The sequence below is a fragment of the Xyrauchen texanus genome, chromosome 10 (genome assembly GCF_025860055.1).
Source record: "Xyrauchen texanus isolate HMW12.3.18 chromosome 10, RBS_HiC_50CHRs, whole genome shotgun sequence".
In the NCBI taxonomy this organism is placed as follows: Eukaryota; Metazoa; Chordata; class Actinopteri; order Cypriniformes; family Catostomidae; genus Xyrauchen; species Xyrauchen texanus.
In genome coordinates this window covers 2,792,096-2,813,460 of record NC_068285.1, presented here as the reverse complement: position 1 = coordinate 2,813,460, position 21,365 = coordinate 2,792,096, and the positions used below count along the sequence as shown (strand labels likewise).

At 43.7% G+C, this 21,365-nt stretch overlaps 2 protein-coding genes across 2 annotated transcripts in view; both read left to right on the top strand.

Annotated features, from left to right (window-relative positions):
* LOC127650627 (NACHT, LRR and PYD domains-containing protein 3-like) overlaps positions 1–21,365 on the top strand; it is a 710,662-nt gene that overhangs the window by 10,678 nt on the left and 678,619 nt on the right. The window lies entirely within an intron of this gene.
* The window catches only part of LOC127650626 (NACHT, LRR and PYD domains-containing protein 12-like), a 125,689-nt gene that overhangs the window by 99,510 nt on the left and 4,814 nt on the right, over positions 1–21,365 (top strand). The window lies entirely within an intron of this gene.

Here is a 21,365-nt window from a genome sequence, read left to right as displayed (position 1 = left end):
AGTCAGACGGCTTAAGATTTGGGCTGTTTTGTCCACTCATTTTTATTTTGTCATATGCCGATATTCAATAATAAGGTAAACCACTTCAAATGAGCACTACGAAATACTGTGAACATTTCTAGATGACCTATTAACCAAATTCTTTAGATTTTTCTGAATGCACTGTTGCCTTTCCATCAATAACATCTAGGTTACTGTTGTAACCTCTGTTCCCTGATGGAGGGAACGAAACGTGTGTCAAAGAATCGACACTAGGGGTCTCTTGAGAGCCTTTTGCATCTCTGAACTTTGAGAAAAGGCCAATGAGAAATTGGCAGACAGAATTTGTATGTCCCGCCCCCGGACATACGGGTATTTAAGGCGGGAAATGCATCTGTTTCATTCAGGATTTGTCTGAGAAGCCGACGATGAGGTACGTCAGCAACAGTGGTTTGGTTCAGCGACGTGGCCGGGAGGACACAACGGCTCGTTCCCTCCATCAGTGAACGAAGGTTACAACAGTAACCTAGACGTTCCCCGTCTGTCGCTCACTTCGACGTTGTGTCGAAGAAGCAACACTAGGGGTCCAATTTCAATCACGCCATGCGCTGAAATGTGTACGTGCATTTCTGACACAGGTGCGGGCAGGTAGCTTGCATGCCAAAACGACAGGCTGTGCCAGACTGCATGTACCCTTCCCCATTGCCCCACAAAATCGCCAAACCTTCTGGTTCTTTACGTCCCGATAGGGGTATCAAGGCGATGTGCCAAGCATGGGAGCAAGTCGCGCCAGCCGCGTCTTTTCTCTCTCTATGTTTCTCGCATAGAGCTAAAGCAGCTGGGGCCATCTTAACGCTATAATACACATCAGGGAAGGAGTTCTTTCCCAGTTTTCCTGTTCTTTCTGGGGGGAAAGACCCTGCGGAGACCACACCTGCCCAGACTGGGGGAGGTAAAGGATGGTGAAATACATCACATGGGCTTTTAGGTCACATGTGGAGAATGGTGCGGTGGTAGATCCTACCTTTCCGAGAGGGAGGAGAAGCTACAAACACGGCGACTGTGGATCCCTGAGGACTGCCCAAGGGAGACGTGGGTCCGCTCGCAAGGGGACCATACTGCGGAAAATACACACAGGGGTATAAGTCCACGTAGGTGTCCTGACATGTGGATCACCTATGCCAGTTTAGGGTAGATTGATTACCCGCATTGGTCTTGGTCGGCAAATTCCTCAGCTGAATTCGTGGACCAGAGGGCTAGGGAGGAGTCATCCAGGGAGCCGAGTAAGTGGGATCTCCTGGGGTTAGAGCGCACGGTATTACCTCGGCGGAGAGAAAAGGTGCTAGGTGCAAGCGGTCCACCTGGTCAGTTGTCACCGCGTTACCGAGTTCTACCGGCTCTGACCTGAGAAAACACGGGACGAAACCGACTCAACCCTGAGATTGTAAAATCTTGTAAATGTGTTGGGTGTTGCCCAACCTGCTGCTCTGCATATGGCTGCTAGGGAGGTGCCTTTGGCCAGTGCCCACGACGATGCCACACTTCTGGTCAAGTGTGGTCGAACCTGCAATGGGGTGGGAATAGCCTGGTGTGATAGGCCAATGCTATGGCGTAAAACACCCAGTGGGAAAGCCTCTGTTTGGAGACAGAGTTCCCTTTCCACTGTCCACCAAAGCAAAGAGCTGCTCAGAACGTTTAAAGCTCTGTGTGCAGTCCAAATAGATATGCAAAGCACATACCAGACACAGCAATGAAAGGGCTGGGCCTGCTTCCTCCCGTGGAAGTGCTTGCAGGTTCACTACCTGATCTCTGAAGGGAATCGTAGGAACCTGGGGCATGTAGCCCGGTCGCTGTCTTAGGATCAAATGAGTTTCTGCCGGACCGAACTCCAGGCACGTGTCGCTGATAGAGAATGCTTGCAGGTCCCCTACCCTCTTGATGGAGTCGAGCGCGATCAGTAAGGCTGTCTTTAAAGAGAGGGCCTTGAGTCCGACTGATTCTAGCTGCTCAAAGGGAGTTCTCTGAAGGCCCGAGAGGACCACAGAGAGATCCCAGGTGGGGAACAGGCTTGGCCGGGAGGGATTCAATCTCCGGGCGCCTCTTAGGAACCTGAAAACTAAGTCGTGCTTTCCCAAAGACTTGCCGTCTACTGCGTCGTGGTGGGCCGCGATAGCGGCTACATACACCTTCAAGGTGGAGGGGGACAGCCTCCCCTTTAACCTCTATTGCAGAAATGAGAGCACTGACATGACTGCGCACATCTGTGGGTCTTCAGTGTGGGAAAAACACCAATTTGCGAACAAGCGCCACTTCAGGGCGTAAAGTTGCCTGGTAGAAGGGGTTCTGGCTTGGTTGATCATGTCTATGACAGTAGGTGGTAGGCCAGCTAGATCTTCCTCATCCCGTCCAGGGGCCAGACATGGAGGTTCCAGAGGTCTAGGCGCGGATGCCAGAGCGTTCCCCGTCCCTGAGAAAGAAGGTACTTCCTCAGGGGAATTTGCCAGGGAGGGGCTGTCGCAAGGAGCACAACCAGTCACTCTGAAGAAAATTTCTGAATGAAACAGATGCATTTCCCGCCTTAAATACCCGTATGTCCGGGGGCGGGACAAGCAAATTGTGTCTGCCAATTTCTCATTGGCCTTTTCTCAAAGTTCAGAGATGCAAGAGGTTCTCAAGAGAGACCCCTAGTGTCGCTTCTTCGACACAACGTCGAAGTGAGTGACAGATGGGAATAAAAGAGCTTTTATTTAAAAAAAATAAAGAACAAAATACAAACCAAAAACTCTCACATTAAAATGAACAGAACCAACATGAAATTAAGAAAGTAAACTAACAAAACACAAACCAGTGACACAGACTAGGAATGACTGACTAACCAAACTCTAAAAATGATCTGACAGACACAAGAGGGTAGAAGCGACAATATGTAGAGGGAGAGCACATGAGGAACAGGTGATGACAGTCAACACAATGAGGACCAGATGAGGATGTGTGGCAAGGGGGAATGAGGAGAGGGAGTAAGGAGAGCACATGGCAGACACAACTAAGACATGTGCTCAAAACAAATGCACACATGGACCAAAACATGCAGAACTCCAGAACAAAACAAATAGGGCAGTCCAGACCAGGTCTTGACAGTAGAAGTACTTAAATTTTTTTTTACAAACGCCTATGAGCAATCAACATTTTTTGGGGGCCATATATTTTTTCGTTTTACACAACAGCTGTACTGATAAGCCTTTAATAAAACTTATAGATTAACACACTGTTATCTTGTAATTTCTCTCTCAGTCTGATGGGCTGTAATCTGACAGAGAAAAGTTGTTCAGCACTGGCCTCAATTCTCAGCTCAAACTCTGCAAATCTGAGAGAGCTGGACCTTAGTAACAATGACCTGCAGGATTCAGGAGTGAAGCTGCTCTCTGATGCACTGAAGAGTCCTCACTGTACACTGGAAATACTGAGGTTTGTGTTTGCAGACTCATTAGTGCATTGGAATATACGTTATGAATATATTGTGGTTCATAGCTGTGGTTACTTTGTACCACTGGTCGACCGATATGGGGTTTTTAATGGCCAATGTAATACCAATATCCAGAGAGCAGGGTGACCAATAGACCAATACAAGGTCACACAATTTCGCCATTTCACACAATTTATTATAGTAACAAAAATAAAATTGCTAAAAATAATAATAATAAACTCTTATTTAGCACAATATTTATTGAATTTCACACAAAACAAAAAGATAATATTGAATTTTAAATGGTAGATAGCAGTTTCTTCAGATTTCTGTTTAGTCATCACATTTTAGTCATTTTAGTAATTTATTGATGAAAGTGAAGAAATTGTTATATATTAGGAAGAAGGAAATAACAGTACATACAGTAGTCCAGCAACCATGAATGGCATGTCCACATTAGCAATCGCATTTACTCAAGAAATACAGAATCAAACCAATTGTACAAACAGTGTATAGTGAATAAGAAATTTACTTAAAGCACACATGAAGCGCTTTTATCTTGGGCTGCAACCGAAAATGTAGGCAGCTGACTTGCAACCTAATCAGTTCATGGCTTAACTGACAGCTTTTTTGAATTAATTGAACATTTAAGGAAACTGATATCCGAACAGTTTGAAAAGCACCTTATTTTCATCATACACTCGTAGACAGACAGTTGCACTCACGTGCTCATGCGGATCCATCTCCTGACAGTTTAAACAGCCTGTATCGCCTACTTCATGATTTGTGAATAAGAGGATCTTTTTATGCTGATGTTTTTGATTCTGGATGATGGAATACTCGCTTCAGAGGAAGATATTAGATGAGCTTTTGATGGGAAGAAAACACCGGATTCTCTTGAGGTTCGTGAATGACATCTGTTTAAATGAGATATGCGCATATTTGCAGACGGTATATAATAGAAGTTTTATTGATATTTGCCTTTTATCATAAGAAAAGTAAATGATAATAGTTTGATTGATATTTGCCTTTTTGTCACTAGACAAGACAGCTACAAGTTACAGGGAACTGTTGAGGAGAGAGAGGGAGAATGAAACAGGCAGGAACTTGAACATGAACTCAAACATGTCTGACACGGCTCTGATATGCGGGCCGTTTAAATTACACAATGTTGCCCACCGAAATATTATTGTAGTTACACGATGGCATGTAACAACAAAACAAACTGCAAACAGGAAGATTTTCAATGCCAAACAGGGAAATTTATCGGCCAACGCCAATCATTAAAAATGTCAGAATATCTTCCGATTTATCGGCCTTGGCGATTATATCAGTCGACCACTACTGTGTACATGTGGATGGGCTCCCTCTGCTGAATCTGATTCCTTCCAAGTGAATCAAGTTTTTCTAACATCACACTTCAAAATTCACAATATCACAACATACATTTTTGACCAGCTCTTTAGGACAATCTTCTTAAAATATTCAGATGAGGAAGAAACGTGTTGCAGATATACAGTAGAATTTGCTTTGATACCACATACAAACAAAAACAATACACTGAAACAACATGAAATATGATATAATAATAGTAGAGTCAGTGAGACTGCAGGTAGGTGATATACTGTATAATAAATCTCAATTATGTTATGCCTATTTTATGTATTTATCAACATTTGTGTATTTGCTCTGAAACATCATAAGAGTATTTTTTTGGCTACAACAGCCACTGTAAAAAAAAATAACTTGCGGTTATGCTTGTGGTATTTACAATCTGTCAGGCAGGAAATCCAAATCAGTGGTTTAACCTCAATTTATGAAGCCACACGAGTGCTTAGTGTGTGTTGTAATTTACAACATAGTTTACCACTTTATTTACAAAATATGAATCTTGAACACGTGTTTACACAACGTCTGCTCTTGCATCAATACAACATGTATGCGTTGTGGTGCTCTCATGAACACACGCTGGAGATTAATATTTTGTAAATGTAGTAGATTATGTTCGTAAATTGAGGTTAAACCAGTAGAGACACATGGATTACTTTAATCATGTCTTTACCACCTTTCTTGAAAATGCTAGTTGTGTAAGCTGTCAATGGAGGGACAGAAAGCTTTTAGATTTCATTACAAATATCTTAATTTGTGTTCTGGATATGGAGATTTTGGAATGACACGGGGACGAGTATTGACAGAATTGTATTTGTGGGTGAACTGACCGTTAATAAATGGTTGCACAGTAAACATAAATAATAGATATGTACTAAAAACTCTGGCCACACTGGGCTGAAACTGTGCACCTGCTTTTTCACCATGTCAAATAGTCTGTTATCTGATCTGTTGAAGTAGTTTTCTGTTTATATTGTTGGCAAAGGAACAGGCAGAAATTTCAAAACATCTCTAATACTTAATGTTATAGATGCAAGAAATGAATTAAGCACAAGTATAATTACAGTAAATGAATATGGGGAAGCAAAGGAAAACCCCAGCTTCTTTAAGATTAACTTTAAGAATAGTTCCCTGAAACAAATGAAACATTAAATAGCAACAACCTTGCTCCAGCCGAAGACTGCAAAAGGCATTCTGCAGGCACAGGTTCAAGCGTTAACGTCTCCGTTTCCTTCATTTGTTGGACAAATCTGTGGAATTTTGCTGCTTCTTAAATGATCCCTCAAACAGGAATGAAACCATAGACTCCGTCAGACCAATTGCAACAGTCTCTCCATCCACATCATTGTCTATAATATAAAAGAGATAATGAAATGTACAATTGAATTACCCATCAATTAGAGCCATGCACTAAACCAGTGTTTTTGAGGCTGAAACACTGCACCACTGCCTGTGAGGTAAAGTACACACACAAAAATAGTAACCTGTGGGGAACACTTTACAGAGCTAACAAATCAATTCTGCAATAAAATAAAGATTCAAATAATAAAACATGAAACATACATTTTATTTTTATTTTTAAATACGGTATGAAAGTTTATAGTCTATGGATAAAGGCCGTTGTCACACCGAGAAGAATCCTCAAGAAAAGCCTAAAAACTTGTTCTTTACAAACACCTCAATGTCGGTCTCACATGAGGTGATCACTCAGAATCTGACAGTCTGATATCAACTCAAATGTCCCTCAGTTCCTTGACACAAACTCCATCTTAGGAACAGGGAAAAGACACAGCAAAATATAATAAAAATACAAACCCAAAAGAAGAACACAAAACACAGCAATATCATAAACTAATGCACAGTGAGGAACAAACGACTGAATAAAAATGTGTTTGAAGAAATGATGTTTCATTGTGGCTGGATTTCTGCAGGTGTCAAATGAAAAGTGATGCAATGAGAGTATTGCATTTATACATTGTTCCTCTATAGACCTTATTCACATCTGTGATTTTTATGGGCATTACAGTGAGGCTGTGAGAGATAGACGTTCAGACTCTTCAATGGGTTATACAGTAATTTAAAGTGTTTTAGCTACTTTTTTTTAAACGTTTGTATGATTGTTTCCCTTTTCTGCACATTATGGATAAAAGATAGTTATAAACAAATTCTTTCAAAGACAGAAAACTAAGCTTTCACTAAATTTACTCTTCCATTCTTATTCTAATTTCTTGAAGATGTGACACGATGTGAACACAGAGATATGTGATGCCCACTGGTTTTTATGGTGCATTCTGTCATTTGTGGGGAGTGACTGTTTTAGTGCACTGGAACAATTTTGTGATTGGGACAATCCTAAAAATGGACGACTCCCTGACCAGTGTGCTGACTAATGATCTAAAGCTGATTGAGATGCACCATATGAGTTCAGTCTTCACAGGTACCAGTGACCTGATATATATATATATATACAGTGAGGAAAATAAGTATTTGAACACCCTGCTATTTTGCAAGTTCTCCCACTTGGAAATCATGGAGGGGTCTGAAATTGTCATCGTAGGTGCATGTCCACTGTGAGAGACATAATCTAAAAAAAAAAATCCAGAAATCACAATGTATGATTTTTTAACTATTTATTTGTATGATACAGCTGCAAATAAGTATTTGAACACCTGTCTATCAGCTAGAATTCTGACCCTCAAAGACCTGTTAGTCTGCCTTTAAAATGTCCACCTCCACTCCATTTATTATCCTAAATTAGATGCACCTGTTTGAGGTCGTTAGCTGCATAAAGACACCTGTCCACCCCATACAATCAGTAAGAATCCAACTACTAACATGGCCAAGACCAAAGAGCTGTCCAAAGACACTAGAGACAAAATTGTACACCTCCACAAGGCTGGAAAGGGCTACGGGAAATTGCCAAGCAGCTTGGTGAAAAAAGGTCCACTGTTGGAGCAATCATTAGAAAATGGAAGAAGCTAAACATGACTGTCAATCTCCCTCGGACTGGGGCTCCATGCAAGATCTCACCTCGTGGGGTCTCAATGATCCTAAGAAAGGTGAGAAATCAGCCCAGAACTACACGGGAGGAGCTGGTCAATGACCTGAAAAGAGCTGGGACCACCGTTTCCAAGGTTACTGTTGGTAATACACTAAGACGTCATGGTTTGAAATCATGCATGGAACGGAAGGTTCCCCTGCTTAAACCAGCACATGTCAAGGCCCGTCTTAAGTTTGCCAATGACCATTTGGATGATCCAGAGGAGTCATGGGAGAAAGTCATGTGGTCAGATGAGACCAAAATAGAACTTTTTGGTCATAATTCCACTAACCGTGTTTGGAGGAAGAAGAATGATGAGTACCATCCCAAGAACACCATCCCTACTGTGAAGCATGGGGGTGGTAGAATCATGCTTTGGGGGTGTTTTTCTGCACATGGGACAGGGCGACTGCACTGTATTAAGGAGAGGATGACCGGGGCCATGTATTGCGAGATTTTGGGGAACAACCTCCTTCCCTCAGTTAGAGCATTGAAGATGGGTCGAGGCTGGGTCTTCCAAGATGACAATGACCCGAAGCACACAGCCAGGATAACCAAGGAGTGGCTCTGTAAGAAGCATATCAAGGTCCTGGCGTGGCCTAGCCAGTCTCCAGACCTAAACCCAATAGAGAATCTTTGGAGGGAGCTCAAACTCCGTGTTTCTCAGTGACAGCCCAGAAACCTTACTGATCTAGAGAAGATCTGTGTGGAGGAGTGGGCCAAAATCCCTCCTGCAGTGTGTGCAAACCTGGTGAAAAACTACAGGAAACGTTTGACCTCTGTAATTGCAAACAAAGGCTACTGTACCAAATATTAACATTGATTTTCTCAGGTGTTCAAATACTTATTTGCAGCTGTATCATACAAATAAATAGTTAAAAAATCATACATTGTGATTTCAGGATTTTTTTTTTTAGATTATGTCTCTCACAGTGGACATGCACCTACGATGACAATTTCAGACCCCTCCATGATTTCTAAGTGGGAGAACTTGCAAAATAGCAGGGTGTTCAAATACTTATTTTCCTCACTGTATATATTGTAAAATAATACAAGGAAACCAGCGTCAACTTAAAGGGTAAGTCTTTTTTTAATCTTTTCTTTAAAGGGGTATGCAGAGACAGTCTTGCTTCTCTTTTTCTCCCGTGCTCCGTCGCTCCTGCCCTTTTTATGCCGCTCTCCTCATGTTACTGCAATCAGACACAGGTGTTAGTCATCATTTAGCTCAGGTGTGAGCGCCCTTACCGCTTTCTCTCCCGGACGGGCGCTTGACCACGCCCCGCTGCCACATACCCCCACCGCCCGACTCAGGCCGGGCGTCATCCGGCCTGCCTACCACTCCCCATTTCTGGAGAGGAAGTCAGCGGCAGCCATCTGCACCTCCGGTCTGTGGACCACCTTGAACTTAAAAGGCTGGAGGGCCAGATACCAACGGGTGATCCGGGCGCTCAGTATCTTTCATGCGGTGGAGCCACTGCAGTGGGCGTGATCCGAGCAGAGGGTGAAGGCTCACCCCAGCAGGTAGTATCGGAGGGTGAGGACCGCCCACTTGATGGCCAAACACTCCTTCTCTACGGTGCTGTACTTAGTCTCCCTCAAGGAGAGCTTCCGGCTAATGTACAGCACCGGGCGTTCCTCTCCCTCCACCAACTGCGAGAGCACGGCGCCCAACCCTCTGTCTGAAGCGTCCGTCTGCAAAACAAAAGGGAGAGAGAAGTCAGGTGCATGCAAAAGCGGCCCCCCACAAAGTGCAGCTTTAATCTCTGTAAACGCCTGTTGGCACTGCTCTGACCACTGGACCGGATCTGGAGCCCCCTTTTTAGTAAGGTCAGTCAGCGGGCTGGTGACATCCGAATAATTAGGTACAAACCATCTGTAATAGCCAGCCAGCCCCAGGAACTGCCTCACCCCCTTTTTGGTCTTGGGTCTAGGGCAAGTCGCAATCGCCGCGGTCTTGTCAATTTGGGGTCGCACCTGGCCATGACCCAAGTGGAACCCCAGATACCGTACCTCCACACGCCCAACTGCGCACTTTTTCGGGTTTGCCGTGAGCCCCGCCCGGCGCAGCGATCTCAGGACGGCCCTCAGATGTTGCAAGTGCCGCTGACAATCATTGCTATAAATGATGATATCATCTAGATAAGCAGCGGCGTAAGCAGTATGCGGTCTGAGGATCCTATCCATGAGGCGCTGAAACGTGGCTGGTGCCCCGAACAAACCGAAAGGAAGCGTCACGAATTGGTGTAATCCGAACGGCGTGGTGAAGGCTGTTTTTTCACGGGATATTGGTGTCAAGGGGATCTGCCAATAACCCTTCGTTAGATCCAAGGTCGAATAAAACCGAGCAGAACCTAACCGATCGAGCAGTTCATCAACACGGGGCATTGGGTACGCGTCAAATTTAGACACCGCATTGACTTTTCTATAATCCACACAGAAACGTACAGACCCGTCGCTCTTGGGAACAAGGACGACTGGGCTGGACCAATCGCTGTGAGATTCTTCTATTACTCCCATGTCCAGCATCGCGTCCAATTCTTCCCAAACTATTTTCTTTTTATGCTCGGGCAAGCGATAAGGGCGGCAACGTACCACTACGCCCGGCTCGGTCTCGATGTGGTGTTGTATGATGTCTGTACGGCCCGGTAGAGGAGAGAACACGTCTGCAAACTCCTTTTGTAGTTCGGAAACCTCTGCGAGTTGGCGTGGTGAGAGGTGATCTTCACAAGGAACCGGGGTGTTAGGATCGCAGGCTTTGTTTACCTCCGGTCCGAGCTCCGCCCTCTCCGGAACTACCGTTGCCAACGTCACAGAGGCCGCCTCTTCCCTCCACAATTTCAGGAGGTTGAGGTGATATATTTGACGCGCGCCCCCTCTATCGGTACGTTTAACTTCATAATCGAGGTCCCCTACTCGTCGTGTGACCTCAAAGGGTCCTTGCCACTTGGCGAGTAATTTTGAGCTCGATGTTGGGAGTAATACAAGCACTTTATCTCCGGTGCAAATTCCCGTAGCTGAGCACCCCTGTCATACAGCCGGCGTTGGCGTTCTTGAGCCTGGAGCAAATTCTCCTGTGTTAATTGCCCCAGTGTGTGGAGTTTTGCTCGAAGATCAAGAACGTATTGGATTTCATTTTTGGCACTAGAAGGTCCCTCCTCCCAAGTTTCACGGATGACGTCGAGGACCCCGCGTGGGCGTCGTCCGTACAGCAGCTCAAATGGGGAAAATCCCGTGGAGGCTTGCGGGACCTCTCGTACTCGCGAATAACAGGGGTCCAGCCACTTATCCCAATTCCTAGCGTCTTCGTGCATGAATTTACTGAATCATATTTTTGAGTGTTTTATTAAATCGTTCCACCAGCCCATCCGTCTGCGGATGGTATACGCTAGTGCTGAATTGACTTAACGCCCAATAATTCGTAAAGTTCGCGAAGTGTTCGTGACATAAACGTAGTGCCTTGGTCGGTGAGGATTTCTTTCGGAACCCCACCCGGAGATTATCTTGAAGAGTGCCCCGGCAACACTGCGTGCTGAGATGTTGCTCAGAGGCACTGCTTCCGGATATCGCGTTGCGTAATCCACCAAGACTAACACAAAGCGATGTCCGCGTGGCGTCCGTTCTAATGGCCCGACGAGGTCCATTCCAATTCTTTCGAAGGAACCTCGATCAATGGAAGGGGCGCAAAAGCGCTTTTGGGGTGGCCGGTGGGTTTACCAGCTGACATTCGCGACACGCCGCACACCACCTGCGGACGTCGCCACCAATGCCCGGCCAATAGAAACGGGCTATTAGACGGAAAAGTGTTTTCCGTTCCCCTAGGTGACCGACCATAGGATTATAGTGAGCCGCCTGGAAAACCATTTCCCGGCGGCTCCGTGGGATCAACAATTGTGTCACCTCCTCCTTTGTTTGAGCGTCCTGCGTCACTCTATATAACCGATCTTTAATAAGCTAAAAATACGGATATGAAATGGCGACACCGGCCGGAGTTGTTGACCATCGATTACTCTCACTTGGTCAAAGGCGTGCTTAAGGGTTTCATCCTGCGACTGCTCCAAGGGGAAGTCCCCTCAGGGAACTCCCTGAGAGGAGGGGTGACCCCTAGCCCCTTCCCTCGTCACTCGGAGCAGCCGAGGACGGCCCCTGCTCCGCCTCCCCTGCCAAAGCATCGCACATCACACACCTCTTCACTTTCATGCAGGACCCATCCGCACAAACTCCCTCTAATACATTTCTAAAATTCGGCCAATCAGTACCCAAGATTAGCGGATGGGTGAGGCGGAACTAACCGCTGCCTCCACACTATGTTTTTCTCCCCGAATTTGATTGCTAAAGTCACCATGGGGTACTTGTGAATATCCCCATGCACACACCTCACCCTCACCCGTTTAGCTGTGCCCAAAGCCCGGGTTGAACCAAGCGTTGGTGGATGGTGGTCTGATTACAGCCGGTATCCATCAATGCTTGGTATGTACCCCCTGGATCCTTACCGGGACGCTGCACGCTCCAGCCCGACCGGGGCAGCCTGCGGGACATCGGAGACCCGCACCACCGTCCCCACCTCCATCAGCGGACACTGATCCCGGAAGTGGTCCGGTCTCCGCACCTCCAACAGACCGGCCCAGGCGCCACGGCCGCACCCGTGCTGGCGGCGCCACCACCTGAGGAGGAGAGCGGCTGAAGGACGGGGAAGGGTTAGGCGGGTTCTCCCACGGCCGGGAAGTTGGCCTGATGTATCCTCCACGCCTGCGGGGGCAGGAACGGGCCCTGGGGAGAGAGCAGAGCGAGAGGGAACAGGGGAAACAGGGGAAGACACAGGGGAAGGGAGAGAGAGAGGGGGAGGGCTCATCTGCCCTCGGCATCGCCGCCAGGTGGTCCTCCGCGAGCTGAACAGCTGCCTCAAGCGACGCCGGGCGGTGGCACTGGACCCATTCTGCCGTTCTCCTGGGCAGTCTTTGCGTAAATTGCTCCAGTACCACCTGATCGATGACTCCCTCGACGTCGCGGTCCCCCGCGAGCAGCCACCGCCGACAAGCGTCCCGGAGCCGTTGAACAAACGCAAACGGGCGGTCGGACTTCTCCAGCTTCATGCTCCGGAAGAGCTGGCGATTCTCTTCCGGGCTCCGACCAACCCGCTGCAGAATGGCCCTCTTCAGGTCAGAGTAAGCCAGGAGGTTTGTCGCTGGCAGTTGTTGTGCCGCGAGCTGTGCTTCACCGGACAGGAGAGGAATTAGACGGGCTGCCCACTGTTCGGGCGGCCAGCCCCAGATTTCAGCCGTCCTCTCAAACAGGTCGAGGAAGGCCTCAGGATCATCTGCCACCCCCATCTTCTGTAACATGGGCGGGGGCAGCGTAGCGTGGGTGTCCGGGGTCGCGGCTGGGGCTGACGCAGCCTCCTGGCTGAGGAGGCTCGGATAGCGAGTCGGTCCTCTGCCTGAGCCCGCATGATCTCGAAGAACCGCCGATCTTGATCCTGCCGGAGCTCAAGCAGGGATTGTTGGTGGCCTTGATGGAGATTAGCGAGGGACTGGAGGATTTCCGCCAGCTGGGAGGACTCTATGGGGCGACCTTGTTCCATCACAAAAAAATGGTCCCGGGTTTCGGCACCAATGTAAAATAATACAAGGAAACCAGCGTCAACTTAAAGGGTAAGTCTTTTTTAATCTTTTCTTTAAAGGGGTATGCAGAGACAGTCTTGCTTCTCTTTTTCTCCCGTGCTCCGTCGCTCCTGCCCTTTTTATGCCGCTCTCCTCATGTTACTGCAATCAGACACAGGTGTTAGTCATCATTTAGCTCAGGTGTGAGCGCCCTTACCGCTTTTCTCTCCCGGACGGGCGCTTGACCACGCCCCCGCTGCCACATATATATATATATATATGTTACGTACACACAAAATTTGCCTTTTAATTATTTTATTTTTTTATATAATCTTGCCGTAAATATGTGCACACCGTCTGGACACTCTTGACTGTGCACTCGCACTCTTATACTGGTGTGTGTGAATTGGTGACTCCAACTGATCAAATAATGAACTCATCAGACTGAATATTGCAGATGATACGCAGCTCTACATATCGTTCCAACCTGATGATCCAACTGTCTCAACTCATATCTCTTACATCCTCGGGCGTATCTCTTTATGTTGTCTCCCTGTGTGTGTGGGTTTTTTTTTTTCGTTTTGTTTTCCATCTGCCTTTCATGACAGGTTAAAATGCCACCAGGTGTCTCTAAGAGGTGTTCCTTTCTCCTGCCCCAGATTGTGTACATTCTTAATACTTTGCTCACAACACTAAACAGAGTACACTTTATGACCATTGCATAGACTATCATTTTTTGTTTTGTATTGTTACATTTTTCATTTACTTGCTTTGTTTATCATTTTATGGAAGTCATAGGGAGGTGGGTTATATTTCTTTTCTATTTAACATTTTTTCTCCTCTTTCTACCTAACAAGGGAGTCCGGGTTGAAATGTGTTGCTTATTTGTGTTAATTGCCAAGGCAGGAGAATTATAAAATCTCTCCTTGTTGCACCTTTCCATCCCTAGGCTGGGGAGGGTGTAACATATCTCTGCCTGTCTTTTGGAGATCTCTGCCTGAATGAATGAACACCACCTTCATCTCAACCTGGCTAAGACCAAACTCGTTGATGGAACTTGTGATCCTAGCAAACCCATCTGTTACTGTTCATCTGTGCTCCACTACTGTGAGACCTATCTGAACAGCTGAAACCTGAGAGTAGTAATTGATGAACAGCTACATTTTAGTACTCGCATCTCATCAACTGCCTGGTCTTGCAGGTTTGTGCTTTATTACATCAGAAAAATCAGACCTTTCCTGTCTGACTATGCTGCGCAGTCCCTGGTCCAAGCTCTGGTTATTTCAAGATTGGACTTCTGCAGTGCTCTGTTGGCCAGCCTTCCAGCTAGTGCTATCAAGCCACTGCAGATGGTCCTGAATGCGGTGGCACATCTGTTTTTCAACCCACCAAAGAGGGCTCACATCATACCCCTCTTGTTCTTACTCCACTGGCTATGCATAAAATTCAAAGCTTTGAATTTGGCCCTCAGGACAACCAGTGGAACAGCGCCCTCTTACACCTGGTGGTCCCATCACAACGATACACTTCACATTCATTCGCTTTCTCTGTCCCCCGGTGGTGGAATGAGCTTTCAACCACCTGCCATTCTGCTGAAACCATTTCAGCATTCAAGAAAAAGCTGAAAACATATATATTCTGTGAGCACTTAACCTGTCCTAAATAATGGCACTTACTATTTAAGAAATCTTTAAAAAAATCCTTATCTGTCTCTTTCTTCTGTGCTAGTTTCTGTACTATTATAGCAAACCTTAGAACTTGGCAGTGTGATCCTGCAGGTACAGTTTACTTTTATATGACAAAGTGTTTATGTTCCTCATTTGTAAGTCACTTTGGATAAAAGGGTCTGCTTAATGACTAAATGTAAATGTAGTTTATCTGACTTTTTATGTGTGTTTGTGGATTTTCTTACTGTTGATGTGTGTGTTTTTAGATTATCTGACTGTTGAATGAACATTAATTTATATAGCGCTTTTCTGACACTATAATCAAAGCGCTTTACACAGTGAACAGGGGACTCTCCTCAACCACCACTAGTGTGCAGCATCCACATGGATGATGCGACAGCAGATATAGTGCACCAATATGCTCACCCCACACCAGCTATTGGTGGGGAGGAGAGAGTTATAGAGCCAATTAGTGGCTGGGGATTATTAGGAGACCATGATTGAGAAGGGCCAATGGGGTGAATTTAGCCAGGACACTAGGGTTATACCCCTACTCTTTACGAGAAGTGCTCTAGGATGTTTTTAATAACCACATAGAGTCAGGACCTGATTTTAACATCTCATCCAATGGACAGTGTCTTTTTACAGTATAATGTCCCCTTCAGTATACTGGGGCATTAAGACACACACAGACCCCCTGCTGGCCTCCCTAATATCTCTTCCAGTCGCACACTTAGTCTTCCCCAGGAGGTCTCTCATCCAGGTTACTGACCAGGCTCAACCTTGCTTAGCTTCAGTGGCAACCAGTCTTGAGCTACAGTTTAATATGGCTGCTGGTAAATACTGATGTTTTTTCTAGGTTATCTGACTGTTGATGTGTGTTTGTAGATTATCTGGCTGTATGGTGACCGAGGAAGGCTGTTGTTCTGTGGCATCAGCTCTGAGATCAAATCTCTCACGCCTGAAAGAGCTGGATCTGAGCTACAATCACCCAGGAGAATCAGGAGTCAGGCTGCTCTCTGAAAGACTCAATGATACAAACTGCACACTGGACAAACTTAAGTATGTTGAGCTGTAAAACCCTGTTTATACCCATATTAACCCCCTTAAACCCAGGCCCTAATTGGTCTTGAATTTATTGAATGGTCAGTGAATTCACTGAAACAGCACCTGTATTTATTCCTTTTAAAAAATGGAAATCTTTAACAAATACACACAGAAGACATATATTTTTAATGTTTCATTAGAATGAGGACTTTTTTGTAATCATTACCTTTTATATAGAATATTATTTTTTACTCATTTTAGGAAAACAATTCAAAAGAACAATCTTCAAGCATCTGTCACTTAACCCTTTCACATTTACTGGTGCATATTTGTGATGGTTTATGACTGGCCCCCTTAGAGTAGCGTCACACATTTGTGTTTCTGCTGCAGTCAGTGATGTCAGATTCAAATCGGTTTTCATACCAACACTAAACTGCTCTGCCCAAGTGCCTGTAATTCATATTCACACAAACTGAAGCTCATACAGTCTTTTCAAGTACATGGTATGATTATATTATGACATAGACATCCAAATGGTCACAAAATTACTACTATAAAAGTTTACAGCTCGTATGCAAACAGTCAACACAAAATTGGGATCACTGTTCCTCGCAGCCATGTCTGTTTACATTAGGTGATCGTTCTGTTGTCAATCACAAGTAACTCAAACAGCAACTCAATAGTCTTTTCAAGCACACAGTACGCTCATTGAAACAGACAGCCAAATTGTCGCAAAACATCAACAGCTCTCCTATATGCAGTCAACACATCAGGAAAATGCAATCATTCCAGTCCAGCCATCTTTGTTTACATTAGGTGACAATGTGTTTGACACACACACACACACACACACACATATATGTTGGTACTCCTATCATAATGAGGACTCTCCATAGACATAATGATTTTTATAATGTACAAACTATACCTGATAGCACACGTACATCAACCAGACATCTATTTGATGTGTGTTTACATCTTAACAACATCTATTTTACATTCTTTGCTCATCTGCAATATGTCTATAAGATGACAAATATTGTCTTGAATGTCAATAAGACATTTGAGACATTTATGATGTAGAATGTTGAAAATCTGATATTTAAGATGTTTAGTAGATGTTGCTTTCCAGATGAAAAGATCTAAAACAGACATCAGAGATGTACATATATTAAACCTGTAAACACACACAGTCACAAACATTGTTACTCCTATCATTATGTGGACTCTCCATAGACACAATGATTTTTATTATATATATTCTATCCCCTAAACCTAACCCTCACAGAAACATTTGGGATATTTACATTTAAAAAATAATATATTATGTACGTTTGAATTACAAGGACACTAGAGATGTCCTCATAAACCACATTTATAGCGTAATACCTTCGTAACTACTAGTGTATAACCTAATAAAACCACCAAACACACACACACACACACACACATTGTGTACAGACAGACCGTATTGATGATTTCGGACTATTTTTTATAACTATGTATAAAAGAGGAAGCAAAACAAATACAGTACAGTAGACAAAACCCATTTGTTTATATGCTTAGTATATACAGTATTTTTTAAACATATTTGTATCTATAAATGTTTTAAAATGACAAATCAAGAATTCTGTATATTACTCGTCTACACTGTAAAGTGTCACGTGACCTCATTATAACAGATTTTGCATTCTTTTCATATTTTGCATGTGGACATAACTCACTCTGGGGGGCATTCAAGGGAATTCAGAACCTACTCGTGAAAAGGGAAAAAGAAAATATTCATAGTTTTGATTTAGAAAAACACTTCTTAAAAAACCACCCCACCTGAATCTTATTTAAAATGGTTTGCAATCATAAAATTATAATCCCCAACAAATCACCCCTATTAAGAACATTATTATGAGGGTCACTGATCACTAAATCCATCCATCTTCTAAAGCCAACTGTCATATGCAGCGTCACGTACTGGAGCCTATCCCAGCTGTCTCGGGCCATATTCACTAAATCATAAACCCCAACTCATAGCCAAGATTTCCACCTGTCCTTTACAGAGCTTTTGGACTTTAGTTGTCCAAGAGATGACTTGAGGGCAGTCCCCTAAATACAGAAAAGGTGACAAAGTGCAAATTTTTTTATAGGTGCATTATGTAAGATTCAGAAACCCTTGTTATGAATGACACCTGTGGCCGTGAAGTGAACTGCAGCAGCTACCTGTTGCTCGTGAACTCCATAGGGAGGAGAGTGAGTATTTACCAAAACAATGATGTAACGTACAAAGAGACTGAATGTGATTCACCGGCATCATGCTGACAGATGAGGTAGCATAATTAAAATTACTCAGTTATGATTGTTTTACAAACTTTGAGACTGTATATTATATTTGACTCTCCAGTGCTGGAACAGGACTAAAACAAAGTGTGGATATCGGTCTGACTATGTGAGACTGTAGTTTGAATAATCACTTTTCTTTGCATGATACATTGACTGCATTTATACGATAGCCGATGTCGGTGTTAGCTAGCTAGTCAGCTTTATCAATAGCTGTTAGCTAAATTTGGTGGATGATGACAGTAACTGTTTATAAAATAGACTGTACATTATAAATATGTGACACAATTCAGTATTGATGTGATTCATCACAACTGACATTTTGATATATCGATGCACTATTGTTTTATAATAATAGATGATATATATTTTCTGTATATATGTCTTTTTGCATTATCTTGAACATTGTCTAGCATTCATTTCATGTGTTATTGTAGTTTAGCTAAAATGACACAGATCAATCCTTATGGCTCAATATGTCACATGCTTTGCAGTTATGTAAGTTTACCTGTCCAATAAGAAAAACACCAATTCAGGGTCAGTTTTGATCCCCAAAACCAAATGAAGGTCCATCCAGGAATCAAATGCCCTGCCGATTTTCACTCTAGTTTTCACTCGACCACGATCACATTCCCGCTTAGCCAGACGGGATTCAGTAGATCAATGTTTTTTTGGCTTACTCAGAGTTTGTGTTGGAGTCGGTGTTGTGCTGGGACGTTTGCTGGATTCATCTCTAAGATAATGTTATCTAGTGTTTCAGTTTGATGTCACTGTTGAATAGTGGAAGAGAAGCACTGAGGCTCTCGGGAGCGCACATAAACGGCACATATATTTGATTTTCCCGGCAAAAGCGACCCGCTCCCTTCACATGAAAATCAGTCTACAGGCTTTAATAGGCAACCTAGGAACTCTGTGAAGGGCTCATTTTATAAGTTGTGTTACAAGCCGTTCACACATGGGCAAAAAAAGGTGCTGCTTGCTTGATATAACCAAAATATTGTTGAAATGGTTTTGCAGTATTTGGTTGGGTAAGACTTTCCCTTTTTATTGGATGGGGAACACAGTGGACAGTGACAGTGATTCAGGGAAAAGGTCTTTTAGCCTCTTAATTCAGTTTTCTTGCCTTGACAGTAAAAATCAATTCTATATCAAAACTGTTATTCAAATAAAAGTGAAATGTTCAAATCTTACGGATCATAACAGAAGCAGCATCACTGGTAAATGATGCAAGAGTGTCTGCAGGTCTGCATTTCTCTGCTGTAATGATGTTGAGGATGGTTTCTGTAATAGTTGCAGCATCTCCAGTAGGGATGTAACGGTTTAACAGTTTCACGATATACCCCAGTTTAATAATAGATGGTTTTCACACCATAGACATTCTTATTCACAGTATTGCATGAATATAAAATGTCTGAACTTCTCTAAAATCCAAATCAGTTTAATGATGACATCATCAGATACATTTGATAAATCGTGATTTCCTCATTTTACATTGAATGGACACTTCATTTAAAGGCACGGCACGGGCTCATCTCACCACAAAGACATGTCGGACCCTGAACATTTATTTACACCATCAAAAGCTTTTTCTTGGTCCAAATATGAAAATCCTACATTAAGATTATTGTCTCTGGCAAAAGAAATCAGATCATGTATTCAAAACAAATGATCAAATATTGTGCGTTTAGGAATACAATATGACTGGTCAGCGTGAATTAATTTAGATATGTAAAGTTTGAATCTGTTGGTTAATGCTTTGGACAGTATCTTATAGTACATTTATTTCACTGCTGAAATCTGCAGTGTGAGAGTATTTTGGACATTTTGGGTTTGGCACCATTAATGGTTCTCAGTTATTCTGTTTGGAAAGTTTGTTGCATCGTCCCATGAAATCTGTGGAGGATAATATATTTAGATGCAAACGGATTGTGTTTATATGAAATGTTACTGATGAGCTTATTTTCATTTTATAATATTTATTATTTGCTTAAGTGCAGCACAACAGCAAGACTACAATATGTTTAATACTAATAATATGTTTTATTTGTAAAGTACTAAATAGGGTTTATAAAGTGCATTAGCATACAGGAAATGAACAGTGATACTGTAGCACATTTGCTTGTGTTGTGCTCTGTCACTGTATTAAGCTCATTTAAAAAGTGTTACAAATAAACACAATAGCACACAAATATGTTTAAAATGATGTACACTCACATTAGATGATGACTCCAGTCAGATACTGACCTCAATAAAAGCTGTTTAATTGTACATTGAGCGGGTCGCCCCTCATGGATGCTGCCATGTTGACCGCACATAACAAACTGTCTTGCAGTTGATCAGTTACTACCACTAATAATATCAATAATGATCACAGATAAACGGTGTGACATCAAGCACCAAGAGCGAGCCGCCAGAGAGATTACGAGTCGCAGCAGTCCATCTTACAGACATTTTTGTGTGGCGCAGCAGCAGTTAACAGGGGCGGTGCAGGATTTTTCACAGGGGGGGTCGGGCAGTGATCAGTCTGTGGTGTCAGTATAAAGTCCAAAACCACTGGTACTATTGGGACGAATAAGAGCCAGATAAAAACTTACTGCTGCACTTTTAAAAGCGGCGCTAACACTGATCTGGAGCCGTTTCATAACCCAGAATTAAAAGTGTTGCTAATCACCTTTCAGAGTTACAAGTGTGAAACGTTACTTTACTGGAGGTTAAAGCGGGGTTAAAAGACAATAACCCAGGGTTAAGTGCAGTGTGAAAGCACTTGAGTTTATTGTTGGTGGGATGTTGTGTGTGTGTATTGCAGGGGTGTCAAACTCAGTTCCTGGACCCCTCACACCCCTCATGTGTTG